Raw genomic sequence first — 13,213 nt, 5'->3', positions numbered from 1 at the left:
CTGACACCAGTTAGCCTGTGTGACCTGGTTACTTGTTGATGTGACTGTCACTGGTTAATCTGTCTAACCTGGTTACTGGTTGAAGTGACTGACACCAGTTAGCCTGTGTAACCTGGTTAATGTGTGAGCTGTGGGTGGTTTTCTGCACCGGTTTCCGCCTCTCGAGTCAGTACAAACCACTCGAGGTGATGCAGCAGCGAGAGAAACTTCAGAAAAAGTTTTGCCCGAAGTTTGAAAACTTTTGGTAAAGTTTAGAAAAGTGACTTTCCTCTTGTGGTAACCCCCCCCCCACTTTGCAAGGGTCGGAATTTATAACAAATCAAACCTTTGTCTTTATTTTAGTCTCTAGCTGAAGTGTCACCTTTGCAATGGTCCTGGGTGCCTGAGCCCCGGAGCCCGGCAGCGACCCCCCAGCCGCTCCCCGCCGCCCCCAGGAGCTCCCTCCCCGGGGCTGAGCAGCAGCCGGGCCGCCCGGAGCGGCTCCCCCCAGCAGCCCGACCGCGTCCACTTCATCCTCCAGCTGGGGCTGCGCCGGGAGCCCGTCTCCCTCCGGGATGTGACCGTCAGGACAGCGCGAAACCCTCAACCCTCAGCATCATTGACAAGAAGGTAAGGTGCCCCCTCCCCTCACCCCCCTCCCCCTCCCCTCACCCCCCTCCCCTCACCCCCCTCACCCCCCTCCCCCCTCACCCCTCACCCCCCCTCCCCTCACCCCCCTCACCCCCCTCACCCTCACCCCCCCTCACCCCCCCTCCCCACACCCCCCTCACCCCCCCTCCCCCTCCCCTCACCCCCCCTCCCCTCACCCCCCTCCCCCTCCCTCACCCCCCCTCACCCCCCTCACCCTCCCCTCACCCCCTCCCCTCATCCTCACCCCCCCTCCCCTCACCCCCTCACCCTCATCCTCACCCCCCCTCCCCTCACCCCCTCACCCTCATCCTCACCCCCCCTCCCCCCCTCACCCCACTCACCCCCCCCTCCCCTCCCCCCCCCTCCCCCTCCCCTCACCCCCCCTCACCCCCCTCACCCCCCTCACCCCCCTCCCCTCATCCTCACCCCCCTCACCCCCCCCTCCCCCTCCCCTCACCCCCCCTCCCCCTCCCCTCACCCCCCTCACCCCCCTCCCCTCATCCTCACCCCCCTCCTCCCCTCACCCCCTCCCCTCATCCTCACCCCCCCTCACCCCCCCCTCCCCTCACCCCATCCCCTCATCCCTCACCCCCCCTCACCCCCCTCCCCTCACCCCCCTCCCCTCATCCTCATCCCCCCCTCACCCCCCTCCCCCTCAACCCTCACCCTCACCCTCCCTCACCCTCACCCACCCCCACCCCTCACCCCCTCCCCCTCATCCTCACCCCCCCTCCCCCTCCCTCACCCCCTCACCCCCCTCACCCCCATCACCCCCCTCACCCTCCCCTCACCCCCCCTCCCCTCACCCCCCTCACCCCCCTCACCCTCCCCTCACCCCCTCCCCCCCCCACCCTCACCCTCCCTCACCCTCACCCACCCCCCTCCCCTCACCCCCTCACCCTCACCCTCCCTCACCCTCACCCACCCCCTCCCCCTCACCCCCCTCACACCCCCCTCATACCCCCCCTCCCCTACCCCCCTTGCCCTCCCCACCCCCTCACCTCCCCTCACCTCCCACCCCCCTCACACCCCCCTCGCCCCTCACCTCTCCCTCACCCCCCCACCCCCCTCACACCCCCCTCACCCCCTCACGCCCCCACCCCTCACCCCTCACCCTCACCCACCCCCTCCCCCCTCACCCACCCCCCTCCCCCCTCACCCTCACCCCCCTCACCCCCCCACACCCCTCACACCCCCACCCCCCCTCAACCCCCCATCACCCCACCCACCCCCCTCACACCCCCTCCCCTCACACCCCCTCCCCTCACCCTCCACTCACCCTCACCCCACCCCTCCCCCCCTCACTTCTCCCTCCCCCCTCACCTCCCACCCCCCTCACACCCCCCTCCCCTCACCCCCCCTCCCCTCACCCCCCCTCCCCTCTCATCCTCACCCCCCCCTCACCCCCCTCACCCCCCTCCCCTCACCCCCCTCCCCCTCCCCTCACCCCCCTCCCCTCATCCTCATCCCCCCCTCACCCCCCTCCCCCTCAACCCTCACCCTCACCCACACCCACCCCACCCCCTCACCCCCTCCCCCTCATCCTCACCCCCCCCTACCCCTCCCTCACCCCCTCACCCCCCTCACCCCCATCACCCCCCTCACCCTCCCCTCACCCCCCCCTTCCCTCACCCCCCTCACCCCCCTCACCCTCTCCCCTCACCCCCTCCCCCCCCTCACCCTCACCCTCCCTCACCCTCACCCACCCCCTCCCCTCACCCCCCTCACCCTCACCCTCCCTCACCCTCACCCACCCCCTCCCCTCACCCCCCTCACACCCCCCTCATACCCCCCCTCCCCTACCCCCTTGCCCTCCCCACCCCCTCACCTCCCCCTCACCTCCCACCCCCCTCACACCCCCCTCGCCCCTCACCACTCCCTCACCCCCCCCACCCCCTCACACCCCCCTCACCCCCCTCACCCCCCACCCCTCACCCCTCACCCTCACCCACCCCCTCCCCCCTCACCCACCCCCCTCCCCCCTCACCCTCACCCCCCTCACCCCCCACACCCCTCACACCCCCACCCCCCCTCAACCCCATCACCCCACCCACCCCCCTCACACCCCCTCCCCTCACCCTCCACTCACCCTCACCCCACCCCTCCCCCCCCTCACTTCTCCCTCCCCCCTCACCTCCCACCCCCTCACACCCCCCTCTCCCTCACCCCCCTCCCCTCACCCCCCCTCCCCTCATCCTCACCCCCCCCTCACCCCCCTCACCCCCCTCCCCTCACCCCCCTCCCCTCCCCTCACCCCCCTCCCCCTCCCCTCACCCCCCCTCACCCCCCCTCACCCCCCTCCCCTCATCCTCACCCCCTCACCCCCCCTCCCCCTCCCCTCACCCCCTCCCCTCACCCCCCCTCACCCCCCTCACCCCCCCCTCCCCTCACCCCCCTCCCCCTCCCCTCACCCCCCCTCACCCCCCTCACCCCCCTCCCCTCATCCTCACCCCCCTCACCCCCCCTCCCCCTCCCCTCACCCCCCCTAACCCCCCTCACCCCCCTCCCCTCATCCTCACCCCCCCTCAACCCCTCCCCTCACCCCCTCCCCTCATCCTCACCCCCCTCACCCCCCCTCCCCTCACCCCCCCTCCCCTCATCCTCATCCCCCCCCTCACCCCCCCTCCCCCTCAACCCTCACCCTCACCCTCCCTCACCCTCACCCACCCCCACCCCCTCACCCCCTCCCCCTCATCCTCACCCCCCCTCCCCCCTCCCTCACCCCCTCACCCCCCTCACCCCCCTCACCCTCCCCTCACCCCCCCTCCCCTCACCCCCCTCACCCCCCTCACCCTCCCCTCACCCCCCTCCCCCCCCTCACCCTCACCCTCCCTCACCCTCACCCACCCCTCCCCTCACCCCCTCACCCTCACCCTCCCTCACCCTCACCCACCCCCTCCCTCACCCCCCTCACACCTCCCCTCACACCCCCCTCCCCTACCCCTTGCCCTCCCCCACCCCCCTCACCTCCCCCTCACCTCCCACCCCCCTCACACCCCCCTCGCCCCTCACCACTCCCTCACCCCCCCCACCCCCCTCACACCCCCCTCACCCCCTCACCCCCCACCCCTCACCCCTCACCCTCAACCCCTCACCCCTCACCCTCACCCACCCCCCTCCCCCCTCACCCACCCCCCTCCCCCCTCACCCTCACCCCCCTCACCCCCCACACCCCTCACACCCCCAACCCCCCTCAACCCCCATCACCCCACCCACCCCCCTCACACCCCCTCCCCTCACCCTCCACTCACCCTCACCCCACCCCTCCCCCCCTCACTTCTCCCTCCCCCCTCACCTCCCACCCCCCCTCACACCCCCCTCCCCTCACCCTCACCCCACCCCCCTCCCCCCTCCCCCTCACCTCCTCACCCTCACCTCCTCTCCACCTCCCCCTCCTCCTCCTCCTCCCTCTCAACCGCACCGCCTCCCCTCACCCTCCCCCCCACCCACACCCACAACCCCACCCCCTCACCGCCACCCCTCACCCTCCCCCCTCCCCTCCCCCTACCCCCTCCCCTCCCCCCTCACCCCCCCCTCAACCCCCCTCACCCTTTCCCCATACCAACTTCCCCTTCCCCATTACCCCCTCCCCTCCTCCCCTACCGACTCCCCTCCCCCTCCTCCCCCACCTCCTCACCCACTCAACCCTCCCCCTCCCCCACTCACACCTCCCCTCCCCCACTCCCCCCCCACTCCTCCCACCACCGCCCCCCCACTCCCCCCACCCCCTCCCCCCACTCCCCGCTCCCCCCTCCCCCTCCCCCCGTCCCTCCCCCTCCCCCTTCACCCCTCCCCCTCCCCCTCACCCCCTCCCCTCACACCCCACTCCCCTCACATTCCCTCCCCCTCCTCCATCCCCCCTCCCCCCTCCCCCCTCCCCTCCTCCTCCCTCCCTCCTCCTCCGCTCCCCCTCCCTCCTCCTCCCCCTCCCTCCTCCCTCCCATCCCCCTCCCTCCTCCCTCCCATCCCCCTCCCTCCTCCCTCCCATCCCCCTCCCTCCTCCCTCCCATCCGCCTCCCTCCTCCCTCCTCCCTCCCATCCCCCCCCTCCCCCTCCCTCCCCCCCTCCCCCTCCCTCCCCCCCCTCCCCCTCCCTCCCCCCCCTCCCCCTCCCTCCTCCCTCCCTCCCCCCCCTCCCCTCCCCTCCCTCCCCCCCTCCCCCCTGCCTCCCCACCCTCCCCCTGCCTCCCCACCCTCCCCCTGCCTCCCCCCCTCCCCCTGCCTCCCCCCCTCCCCCTGCCTCCCCCCCTCCCCCTGCCTCCCCCCCTGCCTCCCCCTCCCCTCCCCCTCCCCCTGCCTCCCCCTCCCCCTCCCCTCCCCCTGCCTCCCCTACCCCTCCCTCCCCCTCCCTCCCCCCACTCCCTCCCTCCCCCCTCCCCTCCCTCCCCCCCACCCCCTCCCTCCCCCCCACCCCTCCCTCCCCCCTCCCCCTCCCTCCCCCTCCCCCCTCCCTCCCCCTCCCCCCTCCCCCTCCCCTCCCCCTCCCCCTCCCCCCTCCCCTCTCCCCCCTCCCCTCTCCCGCCCTCACCACCCTCCCCCCTCACCCCTTCCCCCCTCCCCCCCACCCCCTACCCCCTCTCCCCTCCCCCTCCCCTTCCCCTCCCCTCCCTCCCCCTTCCCCTCCCCTCCTTCCCCTTCCCCTCCCTCCCCCTTCCCCTCCCTCTCCCCTCCCCCACCCCTCCCCTCCCTCACCCCTCTCTCCTCCCCCCACCCCCCTCCCCCCACACCCTCTCCCCTCCCTCCCCCCCTCCCCTCCCTCCCCCCCCTCTCCCCTCCCTCCCCCCCCTCTCCCCTCCCTCCCCCTTCTCCTCCCTCCCCTTCCCCTCCCCCCCTTCCCCTCCCTCCCTCCTCCCCTCCCTCCCCTCTCCTCCCCTCCCTCCCCCCCTCCTCCCCTCCCTCCCCCCTCCCTCCCCCCTCCCTCCCCCCCTCCTCCCCCCTCCCTCCCCCCCTCCTCCCCTCCCCCCCTCCTCCCCTCCCTCCCCCCTCCCCTCCCTCCCCCTTCCCCTCCCTCCCCCCCTCCCTCCCCCTTCCCCTCCCTCCCCCCTTCCCCTCCCTCCCCCCTCCCCTTCCCCTCAGCCCCCTCCCCCTCCCCTCCCCCCTCCCCCCTCCCCCCCTCCCCCCTCCCCCTCCCCCCCCTCCCCTCCCCCCTCCCCTCCCCTTCCCCTCCCCTCCCCTCTCCTCCTCCCCTCCCCCTCCCGTCCCCTCTCCCCCCCTCCCCCTCCCCCTCCTCTCCCCTCCCCCTCCCCTCCCCTCCCCTCCCCTCCCCTCCCTCACCCCTCTCTCCTCCCCCCACACCCTCCCCCCCACACCCTCTCCCCTCCCCTCTCCCCCTCCCCTCCCCCCTCTCCCCCTCCCCTCCCCCTCTCCCCCTCCCCTCCCCCTCTTCCCCTCCCTCCCCCTCCATCCCCCCTCTGCCCCCCCATCCCCCCTCCCTCCCCCTCTCCCCCTCCCTCCCCCTCTCCCCCTCCCTCCCCCCTCTCCCCATCCCTCCCACCCACCCTCTCCCCCTCCCTCCCCCCTTCTCCCCCTCCCTCCCCCCTTCTCCCCTCTCCCTCCCCCTTCTCCCCCTTCCTCCCCCTTCTCCCCCCCTTCTTCCCCTTCTCCCCCCCTTCTCCCCCCCTTCTCCCCCCTCCCTCCCCCCTTCTCCCCCCTCCCTCCCCCCTTCTCCCCCTCCCTCCCCCCTTCTCCCCCCTCCCTCCCCCCTTCTCCCCCCTCCTTCCCCCTTCTCCCCCCCTCCGTCCCCCCTCTCCCCCCTCCCTCCCCCTCTCCCCTCTCCCTCCCCCCCTCTTCACCCTCCCTCCCCCCTCTCCCCCCTCCCTCCCCCTCCCTCCCCCTCTCCCCCCTCCCTCCCCCTCCCCCCCTCCCTCCCCCCTCCCCCCCTCCCTCCCCCCTCCCCCCTCTCCCTCCCCCCTCCCCCCTCTCCCCCCTCCCTCCCCCTCTCCCTCTCCACCCTCCCTCCCCCCTCTCCCCTCCCCCTCTCCCCTCCCCCTCTCCCCTCCCCCTCTCCACCCCCCTCTCCCCTCTCCCCCCTCTCCCCCCTCTCCCCTCCCCCTCCCTCTCCCCCCTCTCCCCTCCCCCTCTCTCCCCCCTCTCCCCTCCCCCTCTCTCCCCCCTCTCCCCTCCCCCTCTCTCCCCCTCTCCCCCTCTCCCCTCCCCCTCTCTCCCCCCTCTCCCCTCCCCCTCTCTCCCCCCTCTCCCCTCCCCCTCTCTCCCCTCTCCCCTCCCCCTCTCTACCCACTCCCCTCCCCCCTGTCCCCCCACTCCCCTCCCCCCCTCCCCTCCCCCCTCCCCCCTCCCCCCTCTCCCCCACTTCCCCCTCCCCCCCACTTCCCCCTACCCCCACTCCCCCCTCTCCCGCCTCCCTCTCCCCCATTTCCCCCCTCCCCCCTCCCCATTTCCCCCCTCCCCCCTCCCCCCTCCCCCTCTCCCCCCTCCCCCTCTCCCCTCTCCCCCCTCCCCCTCTCCCCTCTCCCCCTCTCCCCCTCCCTCCCTCTCCCCCTCTTTCCCTCTCCCCCTCCCTATCGCCCCACCCTCCCTCCCTCCCGCCTCTCCCCCTCTCCCCCCTCTCCCCCCTCTCCCCCCTCCCCCTCTCCCCCCTCTCCCCCCTCCCCCTCTCCCCCCTCTCCCCCTCTCCCCCTCTCCCCCCTCTCCCCCTCTCCCCCCTCTACCCCTCTACCACCCTCCCCCTCCCCCTCTCCCCTCCCCCCTCCCCCCTCTCCCCCTCCCCCTCTCCCCCTCCCCCTCTCCCCCACTTCCCCCTCCCCCCACTCCCCCCTCCCCCCACTCCCCCCTCCCCCCACTCCCCCTCCCCCATTTCCCCCCTCCCCCCTCTCCCCCCTCCCCCCTCTCCCCCCTCCCCCTCTCCCCTCTCCCCCTCTCCCCTCTCCCCTCTCCCCCTCTCCCCCTCCCTCCCTCTCCCCCTCTCCCCCTCTCCCCCTCTCCCCCTCTCCCCCTCTCCCCCTCCCTCCCTCCCTCTCCCCCTCTCCCCCTCTCCCCCTCCCTCCTTCTCCCCCTCTCCCCCTCTCTCCCTCCCACCCTCTCCCCCTCCCTCCCTCTCACCCTCTCCCCCTCCCTCCCTCTCCCCCTCCCTCCCTCTACCCCTCCCCCTCTCCCTCCCTATCCCCCTCAGTGTTTGATGGGGACAGTGTAGTGGGAGCTTTACTCTGTATCTAACCCCGTGCTGTACCTGTCCTGGGAGTGTTTGATGGGGACAGTGTCGAGGGAGCTTTACTCTGTATCTAACCCCATGCTGTACCTGTCCTGGGAGTGTTTGATGGGGACAGTGCAGAAGGAGCTTTACTCTGTATCTAACCCCGTGCTGTACCTGTCCTGGGAGTGTTTGATGGGGACAGTGTAGAGGGAGCTTTACTCTGTATCTAACCCCGTGCTGTACCTGTCCTGGGAGTGTTTGATGGGGACAGCGTAGAGGGAGCTTTACTCTGTATCTAACCCCGAGCTGGACCTGTCCTGGGAGTGTTTGATGGGGACAGTATAGAGGGGGCTTTACTCTGTATCTAACCCCGTGCTGTACCTGTCCTGGGAGTGTTTGATGGGGACAGTGTAGAGGGAGCTTTACTCTGTATCTAACCCCGTGCTGTACCTGTCCTGGGAGTGTTTGATGGGGACAGTGCAGAGGGAGCTTTACTCTGTATCTATCCTCGTGCTGTACCTGTCCTGGGAGTGTTTGATGGGGACAGTGTAGAGGGAGCTTTACTCTGTATCTCACCCCGTGCTGTACCTGTCCTGGGAATGTTTGATGGGGACAGTGTAGAGGGAGCTTTACTCTGTATCTAACCCCGTGCTGGACCTGTCCTGGGAGCGTTTGATGGGGACAGTGTAGAGGGAGCTTTACTCTGTATCTAACCCCGTGCTGTACCTGTCCTGGGAGTGTTTGATGGGGACAGTGTAGAGAGAGCTTTACTCTGTATCTAACCCCGTGCTGTACCTGTCCTGGGAGTGTTTGATGGGGACAGTGTAGGGGGAGCTTTACTCTGTATCTAACCCCGTGCTCAACCAGTCCTGGGAGTGTTTGATGGGGACAGGATAGAGGGGGCTTTACTTTGAATCAATCCCCATGCTCTACCTGTCCTGGGAGTGTTTGATGGGGACAGTGTCGAGGGAGCTTTACTCTGTATCTAACCCCGTGCTGTACCTGTCCTGGGAGTGTTTGATGGGGACAGTATAGAGGGAGCTTTACTCTGTATCTAACCCCGTGCTGTACCTGTCCTGGGACTGTTTGATGGGGACAGTGTAGAGGGAGCTTTACTCTGTATCTAACCCCGTGCTGTACCTATCCTGGGAGTGTTTGATGGGGACAGTGTAGAGGGAGCTTTACTCTGTATCTAACCCCGTGCTGTACCTGTCCTGGGAGTGTTTGATGGGGACAGTGTAGAGGGAGCTTTACTCTGAATCTATCCCTGTGCTGTACCTGTTTTGGGAGTGTTTGAGGGGGACAGTGTAGAGGGAGCTTTACTCTGTATCTATCCCTGTGCTGTACCTGTCTTGGGAGTGTTTGAGGGGGACAGTGTAGAGGGAGCTTTACTCTGTATCTAACCCCGTGCTGTACCTGTCCTGGGAGTGTTTGATGGGGACAGTGTAGAGGGAGCTTTACTCTGTATCTAACCCCGTGCTGTACCTGTCCTGGGAGTGTTTGATGGGGACAGTGTAGAGGGAGCTTTACTCTGTATCTAACCCCGTGCTGTACCTGTCCTGGGGGTGTTTGATGGGGACAGTGTAGAGGGAGCTTTACTCTGTATCTATCCCCGTGCTGTACCTGTCTTGGGAGTGTTTGAGGGGGACAGTGTAGAGGGAGCTTTACTCTGTATCTAACCCCGTGCTGTACCTGTCCTGGGAGTGTTTGATGGGGACAGTGTAGAGGGAGCTTTACTCTGTATCTAACCCCGTGCTGTACCTGTCTTGGGAGTGTTTGATGGGGACATTGTAGAGGGAGCTTTACTCTGTATCTAACCCCGTGCTGTACCTGTCCTGGGAGTGTTTGATGTGGACAGTGTAGAGGGAGCTTTAATCTGTATCTAACCCCGTGCTGTACCTGTCCTGGGAGTGTTTGATGGGGACAGTGTAGAGGGAGCTTTACTCTGTATCTAACTCCGTGCTGTACCTGTCCTGGGAGTGTTTGATGGGGACAGTGTAGAGGAAGCTTTACTCTGTATCTAACCCCGTGCTGTACCTGTCCTGCGAGTGTTTGATGGGGACAGTGTAGAGGGAGATTTACTCTGTATCTAACTCCGTGCTGTACCTGTCCTGGGAGTGTTTGATGGGGACAGTGTAGAGGAAGCTTTACTCTGTATCTAACCCCGTGCTGTACCTGTCCTGCGAGTGTTTGATGGGGACAGTGTAGAGGGAGATTTACTCTGTATCTAACTCGTGCTGTACCTGTCCTGGGACTGTTTGATGGGGACAGTGTAGAGGGATCACTGCACTGACACGGCGATAGTTAAGTAGGTTCAGTTGATAGACACAGAACAATGGTGCCCTGGGTATTCTAGTCTAACTTCCCTTCTCCACCACACCATGTGTCACATTCTCAGCTGCTTTCCTTGTCCCACCCTTTGGTGGGAAGGATATCTGTTCCCAATCCCAGGACAGACTGTAACCTTATTGGTGCCCGTGTGTCAGCGCTGGAGCAAGTGGATGGTCCAGAATCCGTGGAGAAGATCAACTCTCCATTGTGATGGTGGAAAGGCAGCGACCAATTTACGCACAGCAAGATCGTTCTTCTTCCCATCGGGGCTGTGGGATCTTATACACCCAGCCGAACTCCAACAATGCGGCACTCCCTCAGTACTGACCCTCTGTCAGTGCGGCGCTCCCTCAGTACTGACCCTCTGACAGTGCGGCACTCCCTCAGTACTGACCCTCTGTCAGTGCGGCGCTCCCTCAGTACTGACCCTCTGACAGTGCGGCACTCCCTCAGTACTGACCCTCTGACAGTGCGGCACTCCCTCAGTACTGACCCTCTGACAGTGCAGCACTCCCTCAGTACTGACCCTCTGTCAGTGCGGCACTCCCTCAGTACTGACCCTCTGACAGTGCGGCACTCCCTCAGTACTGACCCTCTGACAGTGCAGCAGTCCCTCAGTACTGATCCTCTGACAGTGCGGCACTCCCTCAGTACTGACCCTCTGACAGTGCGGCACTCCCTCAGTACTGACCCTCTGACAGTGCGGCTCTCCCTCAGTACTGACCCTCTGACAGTGCGGCACTCCCTCAGTACTGACCCTCTGACAGTGCAGCACTCCCTCAGTACTGACCCTCTGACAGTGCAGCACTCCCTCAGTACTGACCCTCTGACAGTGCGGCACTCCCTCAGTACTGACCCTCTGACAGTGCGGCACTCCCTCAGTACTGACCCTCTGACGGTGCGGCACTCACTCAGTACTGACCCTATGACAGTGCGGCACTCCCTCAGTACTGACCCTCTGACAGTGCGGCACTCCCTCAGTACGGACCCTCTGACAGTGCGGCGCTCCCTCAGCGCTGACCCTCTGACAGTGCGGCGCTCCCTCAGTACTGACCCTCTGACAGTGCGGCACTCCCTCAGTACTGACCCTCTGACAGTGCGGCGCTCCCTCAGCGCTGACCCTCTGACAGTGCGGCACTCCCTCAGTACTGACCCTCTGACAGTGCGGCACTCCCTCAGTACTGACCCTCTGACAGTGCGGCTCCCCCTCAGTACTGACCCTCTGACAGTGCAGCACTCCCTCAGTACTGACCCTCTGACAGTGTGGCACTCCCTCAGTACTGACCCTCTGATAGTGCGGCATTCCCTCAGTACTGACCCTCTGACAGTGCAGCACTCCCTCAGTACTGACCCTCTGACAATGCGGCGCTCCCTCAGTACTGACCCTCTGACAGTGCGGCACTCCCTCAGTACTGACCCTCTGACAGTGCGGCACTCCCTCAGTACTGACCCTCTGACAGTGCAGCACTCCCTCAGTACTGACCGTCTGACAGTGCGGCGCTCCCTCAGTACTGACCCTCTGACAGCGCAGCGCTCCCTCAGTACTGGCCCTCTGACAGTGCGGCACTCCCTCAGTACTGACCCCCTGACAGTGCGGCACTCCCTCAGTACTGACCCTCTGACAGTGCGGCACTCCCTCAGTACTGTCCCTCTGACAGTGCGGCACTCCCTCAGTACTGACCCTCTGACAGTTCGGCGCTCCCTCAGTACTGACACTCTGACAGTGCGGCACTCCCTCAGTACTGACCCTCAGACAGTGCAGCACTCCATCAGTACTGACCCTCTGACAGTGCGGCGCTCCCTCAGTACTGACCCTCTGAAAGTGCGGCACTCCCTCAGTACTGACCCTCTGACAGTGCGGCACTCACTCAGTACTGACCCTCTGACAGTGCGGCACTCCCTCAGTACTGACCCTCTGACAGTGCGGCGCTCCCTCAGTACTGACCCTCTGACAGTGCGGCACTCCCTCAGTACTGACCCTCTGACAGAGCGGCACTCCCTCAGTACTGACCCTCTGACAGTGCGGCACTCCCTCAGTACTGACCCTCTAACAGTGCTGCGCTCCCTCAGTCCTGACCCTCTGTCAGTGCGGCACTCCCTCAGTACTGACCCTCTGACAGTGCAGCGCTCCACAGTTCTGACCCTCTGACAGTGCGGCTCCCTCAGTACTGACCCTCTGACAGTGCAACACTCCCTCAGTACTGATCCTCTGACAGTGCGGCACTCCCTCAGTACTGACCCTCTGACAGTGCGGCACACCCTCAGTACTGACCCTCTGACAGTGCAGCACTCCCTCAGTACTGACCCTCTGACAGTGCAGCACTCCCTCAGTACTGACCCTCTGATTGTGCGGCACTCCCTCAGCACTGACCCTCTGACAGTGCGGCACTCCCTCAGTACTGACCCTCTGACAGTGCGGCACTCCCTCAGTACTGACCCTCTGACAGTGCGGCACTCCCTCAGCACTGACCCTCTGACAGTGCGGCACTCCCACAGTACTGACCCTCTGACAGTGCGGCACTCCCTCAGTACTGACCCTCTGACAGTGCGGAACTCCCTCAGTACTGACCCTCTGACAGTGCAGCTCTCCCTCAGTACTGACCCTCTGACAGTGCGACACTCCCTCAGTACTGACCCTCTGACAGTGCGGCACTCCCTCAGCACTGACCCTCTGACAGTGCGGCACTCCCTCAGTACTGACCCTCTGACAGTGCGGCACTCCCTCAGTACTGACCCTCTGACAGTGCGGTGCTCCCTCAGTACTGACCCTCTGACAGTGCGGCGCTCCCTCAGTACTGACCCTCTGACAGTGCGGCACTCCCTCAGTACTGAGCCTCTGACAGTGCGGCACTCCCTCAGTACTGACCCTCTGACAGTGCGGCACTCCCTCAGTACTGACACTCTGACAGTGCGGCACTCCCTCAGTACTGACCCTCTGACAGTGCGGCACTTCCTCAGTACTGACCCTCTGACAGTGCAGCACTCCCTCAGTGCTGACCCTCTGACAGTGCGACACTCCCTCAGTACTGACCCTCTGACAGTGCGACACTCCCTCAGAACTGACCCTCTGACAGTGCAGCACTCCCTCAGTACTGACCCTCTG

General features: G+C 66.7%; 1 protein-coding gene across 1 annotated transcript in view; it reads left to right on the top strand.

Moving 5' to 3' along the window:
* Positions 1-307: 307 nt before the first annotated feature.
* LOC140400196 (serine/threonine-protein kinase D3-like) overlaps positions 308-13,213 on the top strand; it is a 108,533-nt gene continuing 95,627 nt past the window's right edge. The window contains exon 1 of the mRNA XM_072489663.1: positions 308-609. The gene's annotated coding sequence lies outside the window, so the exon portion shown is untranslated. The remainder of the gene's footprint in view (positions 610-13,213) is intronic.

This window comes from Scyliorhinus torazame, chromosome 24 (assembly GCF_047496885.1).
Source record: "Scyliorhinus torazame isolate Kashiwa2021f chromosome 24, sScyTor2.1, whole genome shotgun sequence".
Classification (NCBI taxonomy): domain Eukaryota; kingdom Metazoa; phylum Chordata; class Chondrichthyes; order Carcharhiniformes; family Scyliorhinidae; genus Scyliorhinus; species Scyliorhinus torazame.
The sequence above is the reverse complement of the archived record's forward strand: the minus strand, read 5'-3'. Positions and strand labels throughout refer to the sequence as shown.